The sequence below is a fragment of the Phocoena sinus genome, chromosome 3, assembly GCF_008692025.1.
Source record: "Phocoena sinus isolate mPhoSin1 chromosome 3, mPhoSin1.pri, whole genome shotgun sequence".
Classification (NCBI taxonomy): domain Eukaryota; kingdom Metazoa; phylum Chordata; class Mammalia; order Artiodactyla; family Phocoenidae; genus Phocoena; species Phocoena sinus.
In genome coordinates, this window is record NC_045765.1 from 160,743,889 (window position 1) to 160,755,988 (window position 12,100).

General features: G+C 37.8%; 1 protein-coding gene across 2 annotated transcripts in view; it reads right to left on the reverse strand.

Moving 5' to 3' along the window:
- FBXL7 (F-box and leucine rich repeat protein 7) overlaps positions 1-12,100 on the reverse strand; it is a 422,210-nt gene that overhangs the window by 239,866 nt on the left and 170,244 nt on the right. The window lies entirely within an intron of this gene.

The window sequence follows — 12,100 nt, forward strand, 5'->3', positions numbered from 1 at the left end:
TAAAACTAAATGAAGTTTTTCTTTAATCATGCCTTTCAGTGAGGATCAGTGAAAAAACAACCAAGATTTTCAATTAAGCTGATTCCAAATAACTCAACTTCCATAAACACGTTAGTATGTAGCTATATTTTTTTCTGTAGCTGCCTGTAAGATGTTGGTCAGAAAACTAAGAGTCCAGAAATTGGTCAAAAATATTTCAGATGGTCAGCTGTATGGTAATAAAGAATCCAAAGAAAAGAAAATTAGAGGGCCCTGCCCCGCACCAATTTTCTCAATTCATAAAAATGAGGACTTAGAACAACTCTAAGTGGAGTATAATCCATAAAAATATTGAATCACTATGTTGTACACCTGAAGCTAATATAATATTATAAATCAACTATATTTCAATAAAAAATAGAAAAATAGTTCAGGTAGAAGAATTTTTTTTTTTTTAATCTCAGGTTGAAAAGAAATGAGGAGTTAGAAATTCAAGCCATTTGTATGTGCCTGAAATTACGTGATATCCAAATGCCCTTTTGTTCTTTGACATTAATATGCTCAAAGAAAGAGTTTGATTCTTCTCCTCTCAAAACAGAGGCTGGTTTCGCAGGATGACTAACTCACATACATCATCTTGAAGATGTCTATAAATATCAACTGTTGAGGCATATTTCCTTACATCTATAGACATTAGTAGGGAACCTAGATTTTCTTGGTCTAGTTATATATATCCTTTTTTTCTGGGTTGAAGAATCAGGAATCTGAACACCAGTATCATTAAAAACCAAGCAAAGTCTTTCTGATTTCCATCCTGTAAACTCAAGATCAATGCATCCATGCTTTAGTTATCCTTGGAGAGGATTAATTTAATTTTTATTTCCTCTCCCTGTGTTTGCTTTGGAGCTTTTCACATATGTTGCTGAAACTGACTAGAATTTGGCAGTGAGAGGCTGTAATGAGATGTATATCCCTTCAGCCTCCCTCGGCCAACTTGGCAAGGCTGTCAGTGCAGGCAGGAGGACAGCTCCATCTCCTATGCAGGAGGTAGAAGATGAATGAGAAACAAAGTCACAGGACCATCTCTGACCAAAGCATTGAAGAGAGGTTGGCACACTTAATGTTCCAGGTGAATGGTGTTCTTCACACTGTCATCTTTCTGAGGACGTGAAGCTAAAGAGAAACGGAGGTTAGGGCAAGAGACTGGAAGAGGAATAAAAATTCAGGATTTGCTAATGTCCTTTTCTTTCCCCCCTATTAAAAAAAAATGGTTGGTCAGAATGGTAGTTCAGAAACGAAATCCACATGGTGGTCTGAGATATACATGCTGAAACATGCTGTTAAAAACCTTGTTTCTCCCTTTGATGACAGATGACTTTTTTAATAAAGTTCTCCCCAAACTAGGTTGTTTCCATATCTTGGCCATTGTGAATGTTACAATGAACATGGGAATGTAAAATATCTCCTCAAGATCCTGATTTCAATTCTTTTGGATAAATATTCGAAGTGGGATTGCTGGTATTTCATATGGTAATTCTATTTTAAAATTTTTGAGGGACTTCCATACTGTTTTCCATAGTGGCTGCAACATTTTACATTCTCACCAACAGTGGACAAGGGTTCTAATTTCTCCACATCATCACCAATACTTTTCTTTTTTAAAATCCTAAAAGGTGCAAAGTGATATCTCATCGTGGTTTTAATCTGCCTTTCCTAGATAGATAAAGAAAATGTGCTATATATATATATATAATATATATATATATATATATATATATATATACACTATATATACACTGGAATATTATTTAGCCTTAAAAAAGAAGGAAACCCTGTCATATGTGTTAACATGGATGAACCTCAGGACATTATGCTAAATAAAATAAGCCAGCCGCAAAAAGATAAATACTATATGATTACACTTAAATGAGGTATTTGTAAGAGTCAAACACATAGAAGCGGAGAGTAGAACGATGGTTACCAAGAGGGGAGGGGAGGGGGAAATGGGGACTCTCTTTTCAAAGGGTATAAAGTTTCAGTTACATAAGATGGTTAAGTGCTAAAGATCTGCTGTACACCACAGTATCTATAGTTAACAGTACTGTCTAGCACACTTAAAAGTTTGTTAAGAGGGTAGATCTCATGTTAAGTGTTCTTACCAGAATGAAAAAGAAGTCTCCCCAAACTTAAAAAAGAATTCATTGAGAAACAGACTAGAATTAAAGCCCACATCTTTTAAAATATCTATTACACATTCAGTATCTCTCCTTTCCAGAAATTTCTTGAGGACAGTAATTATATTTCATAATCATTAATCTACCTCGAAAACAATCACATGGTACTGATGAGCTATAGATTTTACTTACTCTCCGTTGATGATGATAGGGAAATGACGATGATTTAGCCAACATGAGAGAGGTATTTTATATTTTCATTTTCACCACAAGAACTTAATATGGGCATTAAAAAGTGCTGCTTTTAAAGTTAAGGACCATATTTAATTTGTGGCTTTGCAACAGAAGAATATAAAATGGCAGGTGTGGAGTGCTAGACCCGAGACTTCCCAGCTTGCGCACTTAATGACAAGCTGCTTCCACTGCAGTCAGGATTTATCATGTGGAACACTGGCTCGGAGGCCAGTTCATGAGCCTTCTCCTAGCTGAAAAGCATTCATTTCATCTTGTTTCAAATGCTTAAACAAGCGTTTTCCTTGTCCAACCCCTCATGAAGAGCAGTGCCCTACAGTATGGTGACCTATGGTTCTACTTCTGTAACTGGAGTTTAAGCAAGGAGACTTCTCAACACACAGATGAGCTCTTTCAGGGCAAACTGCTGAAGATGAAACATTTCACTGAGTAGGAGTGTTTTCATCTTCATAAGAAATATTTTCAGTCAAACTGTCTGAGACAGACACTAAACACCAGAAAAATCATTGTTTCAAAAACCTTGAGTAAGATTTTACAAAAATACAATAACAAAACCCTTTGCCATATTATTTTAAACACATAACCATATTTTGTGTTTCTCAAATTACAAAGTTTAGTGAAAACCTTGGCATCAATATCACGCTGCATTTTATGGGTCAAAAAAATGGGGTCAAGAAAGGATTTAGTCCCATCAGATATGAGAGGAGAGAAGTGAGGGAGAAAAATATCTGTCTTCCCCCAGTTCACTTGCAAACCAACTCATTACTTAAAGAACACCTGCAAAGCTGATTTAGTGTTACAGAAATTGAGAGCTGTTAAGTACCCCCAAGACTGTTTCGGTCTTATTTTAAGGATAAGCAACTTGAGGCTCAATAAAGTTAGACTCCATATTCAAGATTAAGTAGAGAAATGAACGATCTCAGATCTCCTGACTTACTGCCCTCTACACAGTTTCAGGTAAAAATATTGACACAGTTAAACACGTAACGTCAACGATCACAGCATAACACACAGACATTCAAGGGTTGTGAATACAGCCATTGCACACTGATTTCCTACTCTGTGCAGGCCACTCTGGTAGGCAGGAGGAAAGCAAATATGAAGAAGAGTTAAGACTGTGACAAGGAAGGGGACCAAGGAAGTAAAGAATGACTAAGCCATGGAAAAAGAACCTGAGAACAGGACTCAAAACTCAAAAATGTTCAGTGAGTGAATACTCCATGCATCAAAGAAGCACTGAAAATAGTCTGCTGGGTGCTGTTTGGGATTGTCAGAGAAGACGTCTCAGAGGTAGGGATGGATATTCTAGGAAGATGGGAAGATCATGTAGTCAGTCAGCAGGGCAGTATCTTGGGGAAAGGTTAAGTAGGTTGGTATGGCTAATATGTCTTGTCCAAAGGACGAGAATGGTAGAAGGTGAATTTCCTCAGCCAGGCAGTAGCCTTGTATGACATGCAAAGGAATTGCAGCTTTATCTTAGCTCACTGTTTCGCAAAGTGTGTGTCATGAGGTATGTCTGAGAAGTTGCTCTTGTAAAACAAAACAAAACGGAAAACTATCACACACACCCGAGAAGCCACAGCTCCTACTATTGTATTTATAGTTTCATACATCCAGCCAAAAGAACCATTCTCAACTTTGATTTTGCCCAGTATTGAGACAAAGAACTATTTTTGAGTAATATTTACATGCTGAATACGGCTACATGGGACACATTTTGGGAAAGGGTGTTACATGTGATAAGTCAGTGAAGGGTTTTAAGAATCACTGGATAGAATGTGCAGCAAAGAACATGAGATGCAATAAGACTTAAGAATGAGGCCTATGTGGGCTCATTTAATTCCAGATGGGAAGGGCAGACCTAGGAAGCCAGAGCAATAGAACATACAGATAATCAATCATATGGAGTATACGATTTATGGAGAAAACGAACAGCCAGCTGGAAACAGTGACAATTTTTACAACGACCCTGTCGCAGTTAAGTGTTCCCTCGTGTTCTCTGTCATATGATGCTGCTACCATTCTAGACCCCATTCTAGTGGCCAAGTTCTAGCACCTGAAAGGCATGAAAAATAATAAAGGAATAAATCAGCCGTACACTTCTTCTGTTTAATGCCAAAAATTTTCTCCCAAGGCAGGGAGTGAACATTCGCATGATAAAATGAATGGTCATTCAAAGCAATCAAAACACATGCAGAATCCTTCCAATACTGTCCTTAGTAAGAGGACAGACTGCTCAGAACCTATAGAATGGGAATCTTATGGACCTCATGTTAGTAGGTATTTAATCCAGCAAATCTATGAGCAAGAGTAGAAAAGTAAGCCCACTGAGCAGCAGCAGGGTGTACCACAGGCCTAAGCAACTGGCCTATCTCCTCCAAACAGATCGCCTACACAAAACAAGACCTTACGTTTCAGCTCGGTAAGTAAATAAGTTTTTCGGAGCACTTACGTGAGCTAATTGAAATGGTGAATGGAGGCAATTACATAAACTTCTCAGGCCTTTACAGGCCAACACGTTGATGCAAAATATCCAGAAAACTGAGATATGAGATCGCTTTCTTTGTTAAAGTTTCCCAGCTAATGAGTTGTCTACCTCCCTTTATTTATTTCAGGTAATGCCTAAATTCAGGAGGAAACCTTGCATATGTCAATATAACATTTTTTAACAATTAGTGGTTACAAATACGTATCATAAAAAATTCTGGTTCTTAAACTTCAACTGCATCAAAAATGCCTTCAATTAACATGTAAATAATATAAAACTTAACATTTTGAATATAAGGTATATTTTGACTCCATTGTTTTTTCAGGGAGTTAACCTCCCATTCCAGACACTGCAACTGATTGCTAATTTACTGTGTTCCACAATAAATGCAGGTAATCTACCTGACCCAGTCTGTTGCAGTTCAAGGGAAAATCTGTTGATATCAGCTTCATTCACAGAGCAAAGACTGAAAACTGACATGGATGCAGTAATGTGAATTCAAGGGGTCCTTCTAGAGGTCAGTCCTGGAATCGTAATGATCTATCTGAAAGAAATGTGATACTGTCAGAGAAAATGAAAACCTTCCAGTTAGCTAAGGAAACTTAATTCTTTCTGATAATATAGGGCAACACTAAAATCTTCCATACATGGCAAAACATCAGAATTACCTAATGTAATTATCAAGTGCATTTTTGTGGTCAAGAGAGATTGGGCTAAACTCTAACCTAAAAGTAGGAAAGGGGGAGTTCTTTTATAGCTCTGAGATCTAATAATCGCCCCTTCCTTTTCTTTTTCAGGTAAAACCAACAAACTCTTAAGGTAAACTCAAATTCCAAACTATGTGAGTTGTTGTGGATTGGAGTTCTTCCCTCAATTGAAGGGTTAGTTCATAGTGTGAGTTTCCTTTCCAAACAGAAAAATCAGACCCAGTCTGGTTGGACTTTATACATACAACACAACAATCTCTAAAGATCTTTTCACAAAGGATCATTATTTTAATGTTTTTCCTTCCAAACCTTGATTTCTTTGCAACAGACTTCTAAGAAGTCGACAGTTGGATCTGGTCCTTCTTAAAAACTTTACAAGAAACTTCATCACGTGTCTATTTGTTTCATAATGTAACGGTTGATAGCCAATAACACAGCTACACTAACAAGAAGCTAAATAAAGCATTCTACGAGCTATGTACAAACATTCCGATAACCCCAACCTCATTTATGGCACCATTATTGATCCTGAAGTGACGCCAGGCGTTGAAGTGTCTCACCACCAGTGCTTACCCTAAAATACAAGGTTGCTTCTCACAATGCCACTTCAAAACTGAGGAAATGGTAGTTCAGAAAGACACCTGATAATCACACAGTTAGCAGGTAGTGGAGCTCTTTTTGACTAACCTGCAGGACTCTTTAAAGCCTATACTTAGCTTTCCCCCTCTGTAACGTTACACTGCAAATGCAATGAGACTGATTTCCCCAACGCACCAGACGTATATCCAAATGCATGTTCTTCCTTGCAAGGTAATTTGCTCAGGGAATTACATGCCTTTTCCAGTATGCTGCCACTGATTCACATAGTTTTTGGACTTCCTCCTTTTGCAATTTCATAGTTTAAAACATTTAGAACACAAATGGCAACAAACCTCTGTTCTTTAGAGATGTGTTTACTGATTACTACAAAATAAATGAGGAGCCAAGACACAAATAAAATGGATGATCAGGCTCGGGGTACAATTTGGGGTCAAAAGTGAAATGTGCCTAAAATACAAGATTCATTTCTTTCTGTGGCGCAGAGACTCTGAAGACAATTCCAAGGATACCCAAAATTGTTTGAGCAGTGGTAACATGTTGGAATCACTGCACATTCTTACCATGTGACCACTCCAGAGGACAAAACTCATCCTAAAGAATAATGTCTGCTTAAAAATTTGTTTCTATGTTTCATGATCAATGTTTACCATCGGTATAGTCACTAAGATTCATTCCAAAACATTATTTCTGTAACTAAATGATTAATAGACGAATATACTTCTAAAGCATTGTAAGTCCTGAATGAGAACAAGACTATTACTTTCAGTCAGATTATTTAGTCTTTTTCTCTAACTTTAATGAATTTTAAAAGTCCAAGGAAACTCTGTTCAATATCCTATCCACATCTCTCTTAAATTGTATTTGGGTCACCTGGAAAATCTGGTAGAACATTCAAAGGAGCCTAAAAATAGCAATCAAATACATTATCCAAAACAGAAAGAAAAAAGACAGGTGGACAACCGGCAAGAATTAAATTTAAGAAAACAAATTACAAAATGAGTTTTGAATTTACAATTTCAGATTTTAAAGGACCTCCTAGAACATTATTTCCAGCATAAAATCTCTCTATGAAAACAGAATTATTTTTAGAAACTGAATGAAAACACTGTTAATATATCTAATTTTAAACAGGAGGAAAAAGAAATGTAACACTGGCCAAAAGTGTTTCAACCACATAAAATAAATTCTAAGGATATTTCAAAGAGTTAAAGCTCTTTAAAATAATACCCCGTTTCAAGTAGTTTAAAGGCATTACTTCCTAATGTTCCTGGAAGAAATCCATTTAGAAACATTAAGATGTCTTGAAATATCCCTCTTTGCTGTATTTTTATATGGCCAAGAAATATATATAAAGATATAGGGACTAAATACTATGGTTTTCTCCTTCCCTAAAAAGTAGGGAAAATAGAGGTCCCTGTCATAAACACAACCCAAAGTTTAGTCATGGCATGAATTCAGGTTGTTTTTTTCTAAATTCAAGATAATTTGTATAGCAACTAATATTATTAGCATTAGTAGCTCCCACCAACAGCGATAGTTTCAAACCTCCTATAAACGCTTACGACAAAAGTGACTTTTGTTAATAAGATGCCTTGTCGACCCAAAGCACTCAAAAATGCTTTAAAAGGGTTCTATATTTCTCTCTGTGCGTGTCACCATTAATAGAGCAGACCAAGCCTTAAATTTGGCCCTAGAAATCAAAGTTGGATTTTCATAGTGTTCAATGAACCAAATCATCTAAATAATTTTTTGGCTCCAATTCAACATTGAGCTCTAAAGTGTACCACTGTTGACATAACTCTGGAACTCTTGGACTTTGCTACACCTGTGGTTGCCACAGGTCACTGAACCTAAAAATGAATCATCCAGGAGCAGAGAAGAGTCAGTTTCATCTCAAACCCAAAGTCAGAGTTAGGAAACTTTTAATCATGAGTCCTAAAAATTTTTAAAAATTCATAAGCCCAAGCTGATATTTATTTTTAAAAAAAAGAAAAAAAACCAATTTCTGATGTTACATGGTACTTCTAACACAGCAGAGGATTGACTGAAAAAATATGGGCAAAACTTTCAGAAAAAATCCTTACTGCAGAGTGTGGCATTATTGATTTAATTGGAATTGATTATATCGGAGAAGATGGGATCAGGGCTCATGGAAATTAAAGAGATTTAGTTAAGGACTTTAGGAAAGAGTGTATGGCTCTAGGAGACCACAGAACCATAGTGAAAAGCAGACCAAAAAAATATAGAGCAGGGAACTATAGAAACTTTACATTCTTTCCACCACAAAAGTGGGGGGAGCAGAGAACACACTTGAAACTGTTGAAATGGAGCAAAGATACAGCTGAAACTGAACAAAACATGCACCACTCTGAGTTGCAGGGAACTATAGAAACTTTACATTCTTTCCACCACAAAAGTGGGGGGAGCAGAGAACACACTTGAAACTGTTGAAATGGAGCAAAGATACAGCTGAAATTGAACAAAACATGCACCACTCTGAGTTACCTTGGCTTTGGAGGCCCCCCTTATCGTGATAATACAGTAATGAAAGAAGATCTATGCAAATGAAGTAGAACAGTAATTAAAGGAGAATGCAAAGTACCACTTTCCACTTAGCTCCACCTTGGAGTAAGGTCAGAGGATGAGTTTGGGGAGCATTACGCAGTAGATAAAGGACAAGATAAAAAGGAACAGGGTTGTAAGTGTACAAGGGTGAGGAACTTTTGGGGAACTACAAATGAGTTTTTTATTCCACTGACTTCGACTGTGGTCAGGGTACATAATAAACTAAGGATCTGGACTGTGCACTGAGTCTCCTGACCAGTGGGATGGCTCTGTTCCACTGAAGAAAATCTTAGAAGAAGCAGTCAGGTGATCTAACACCTAGCACAAAAACAAATGTGAGAATATAGAGAAAGACGTCTTCATTTTAAGTGAAAGAGATGTACCTCAGACCCATTCATAGAATCAATAATAAAATCAGAAATGTTATCAGTTACTTTTCCTTTCACAGGAAACTTCAACATAAGTTCTTGCCCTGATTCGGATGGAAGGGTCCTGCTTTTAGCTCTTAATGTAGACTCTTCCTGTTATAGCTGACTGCTCTACTAAGTTAAATTCAGCGTATGTATCAGTCTACCTAGGGAAGGTTATGCTGCAGTAACAAACAATCTCTCAGGCAACACAAATAATACAAGCTTACCCCTCACTCATGCTATATGTCCAATGTAGATCACGCCCTCATGGTACAGTTTCTATCTGCATGCATTGTGAACTTTGTGGCAGAAGGAGAGTAGAACAAGGCAAACCAAATGATGTCTCTTAAAGGTTCCACCTGGAAGAAACATCACTTCTACTCAAATTTCATTAGCAGGAGAAATGACGTGGCCAAGGGGATCAATGAAAAGGGATGCACAGTCCTCCTTCAACAAGGGGCAGCAAATATTTTGAAACAGTAATACAATTTACTACAATATTTAAGTTCATATAAAGAAGCCTCCTTTCTTAATCTAAATGGACACTAATAATAACCATTGTATATGTTAGTTCGGGTCCTCTACGAAACATACTGTGACAGAATTAGATGTGCAAGTGATTTACTGGGAAAATATCTGTGAGGACGAATGTGTCAGGAGCAGGACGATACAGGGACAGCTGTCAGAACAACATGCCTGATGCTTGTGAAGGAGAGATGGGCAGAAGGAAGGTAGAAAGAGTCTTAAACTGCAGTGTAGTTCTACGAAAGTTCTGGCAAAGCCAAGAGGGAAGAGTCAGAGAGCCAAAGACAAAACAGTCCTGTGTCTCACCCTGTATCCCTGCCATGGTCAGTCATTGGCTGGGAACAGCCATGGGAGGCAAAGCTCTGGGGTAAATGCAGTGATGGATGAGAGCACAGCATTTGGGGCCATCAGTCAATCATGCTTCCCTCAGAAAAACGTCTGAGAATTGCATTTTCCTGGCTAGCAAGTTGTGCTTTAAAATTCTACACTTCAACGCTTCTGACAAGTTGCATTCATTTGTTTTTTTAAACTCATTGATAGAAGGCACTTAGCTAACATCTGCTTAATGTGTCAAACCCTGAGCTGGAACATTGGGAGAACACAGACCCAGATTTTGAAGAGGTCATTGCTAACGTATGATACAGAAATGGTAGTGATAGAAAAAGCAGCAACAACAATAAAGCCTATATATTTATCAATCACTCATTCTAAGTAAGATAAGGTCCTAATAAGCATTTTATATGTACTGTCTCACTTGTGGTGACAACCCTCAGATGGAGGCTCTTATTTTCATCCTTCTTTTTTTTTTTCTTTTTTTTTTTATCCTTCTTTTACAGATAAGAGAACTGAATGAAGCATAGATATGTCATTTGATAAAAAATATAATTGCAGGATACACAAAAGGTGTTGAGGGCATAGATGAAGAATGACTCTTGACTTTAATCTCTTAGAAATAAGTTCTTCTGCAAATAGCAGAAGTCCCAAAATAACAGTACGATACACTGTTGGGTTTTTAATCTACCAAAAGTTATACTAGTAGGCCAGTACAGATGAGGATCCAAGTTGCTTCTATCTTTCTGTACTGTCACCTTTCAAATAAGACTTTCTACCTCTTGGTCCAAGATGGCTGCTCAGGTTCCAGCCATCAGTCAACATTAAGAAGGAAAGAAGGGAGAAATGGGCATGCTCCTTCCCTTTAATGACATTTTCTGGAAGGCACATACACAATATCCACTTACCTAACACTAGGCACAGATTAATCACATGGTCATATCTAGCTTCTGGGATATGTATTCTTTATTACAGGAAAACAGGTTCCCCATCAAAACATGGTAAAATTTAGAAGTTCTACCACCAAGGAAGCAGAAGAAATGGATATGGGGAAGCAGCTGAAGATCTTTGACACAATCTTGAGGAAAAACTGTAGGAGTTGGTCAGGTAGAGAAGGTGAATATGGGCTCTTTCAGTTAGCACGGAGAAAGCCAGGGACATAAAGAACAGATGATCATATTCAGGGATGTGGCTTTAAAGAGAGTCAAGATTGAGAAGGGCATTTATGGCTCATTCAGAAGTTAGAATTGGCTTTTGTAGCTGATGAGAGCCCCTGCCAGATTTTAAGTAGAGAGAAGACTGGTCAGATTGGATCTGCAGTATTGGTGGGGTCGGGGAGAGGGGGTTGATAATGGCAGGGGCAGCAGTAAGGATACAAATAATGAACATTCATTACTAGACTGGTTACTGTGTTCACTTAGCACTTCCAGCTACCTATGAAATAGGTATTATTACTGTCAACATTTTTAAGAGGAGGAAACAGAGGCTCAAAGAGGTGATTTATCCCAAGCTACACAATTTCAGGGCACAGATTTGAACCCAGGTGAAAGGCTCCTACAGGCAAGAGGGACTGAGGGCCCAAACTGAAGGTCTAGTGATTGGAATGAAGGGAAGAAAGAGCAGATTGCAGGGCTCTTTGCGAGACTCAACAGGCCTAGATATCATCTGAAAATTGGCACACAGGAAGGAGGAATCAAGACTAAGTGAGATTTTTAAGCTTGAAAGATGGTTTGAATGAAGGTGACTTAACTGGAGAGATGAAATACAGAAGGGAAGAAGGCTTAGAGAAGAAAATAATAGATGTGTGTGATGTCAAACCTCAATCAGCAACTACATTGCTGAGACCACCAAAGAGCCATGGTCAACAGAGAACAAACCGGCCAGCCAACTTCCTTAGATGAACGAGGTGGGTACCCAAATGAAATGCACACTCAACAATGCAATCTCACTCTAACTTCCAGGAAACACTGCTGAAGGTAGCAAGTATAGTCCTCTTTTCTAGGAATAAGAGGTTCAAGTTTTAGTAACTAGTGCCCTGCAGGTAGTACACTAGCCTTTAATGGTGTTTTC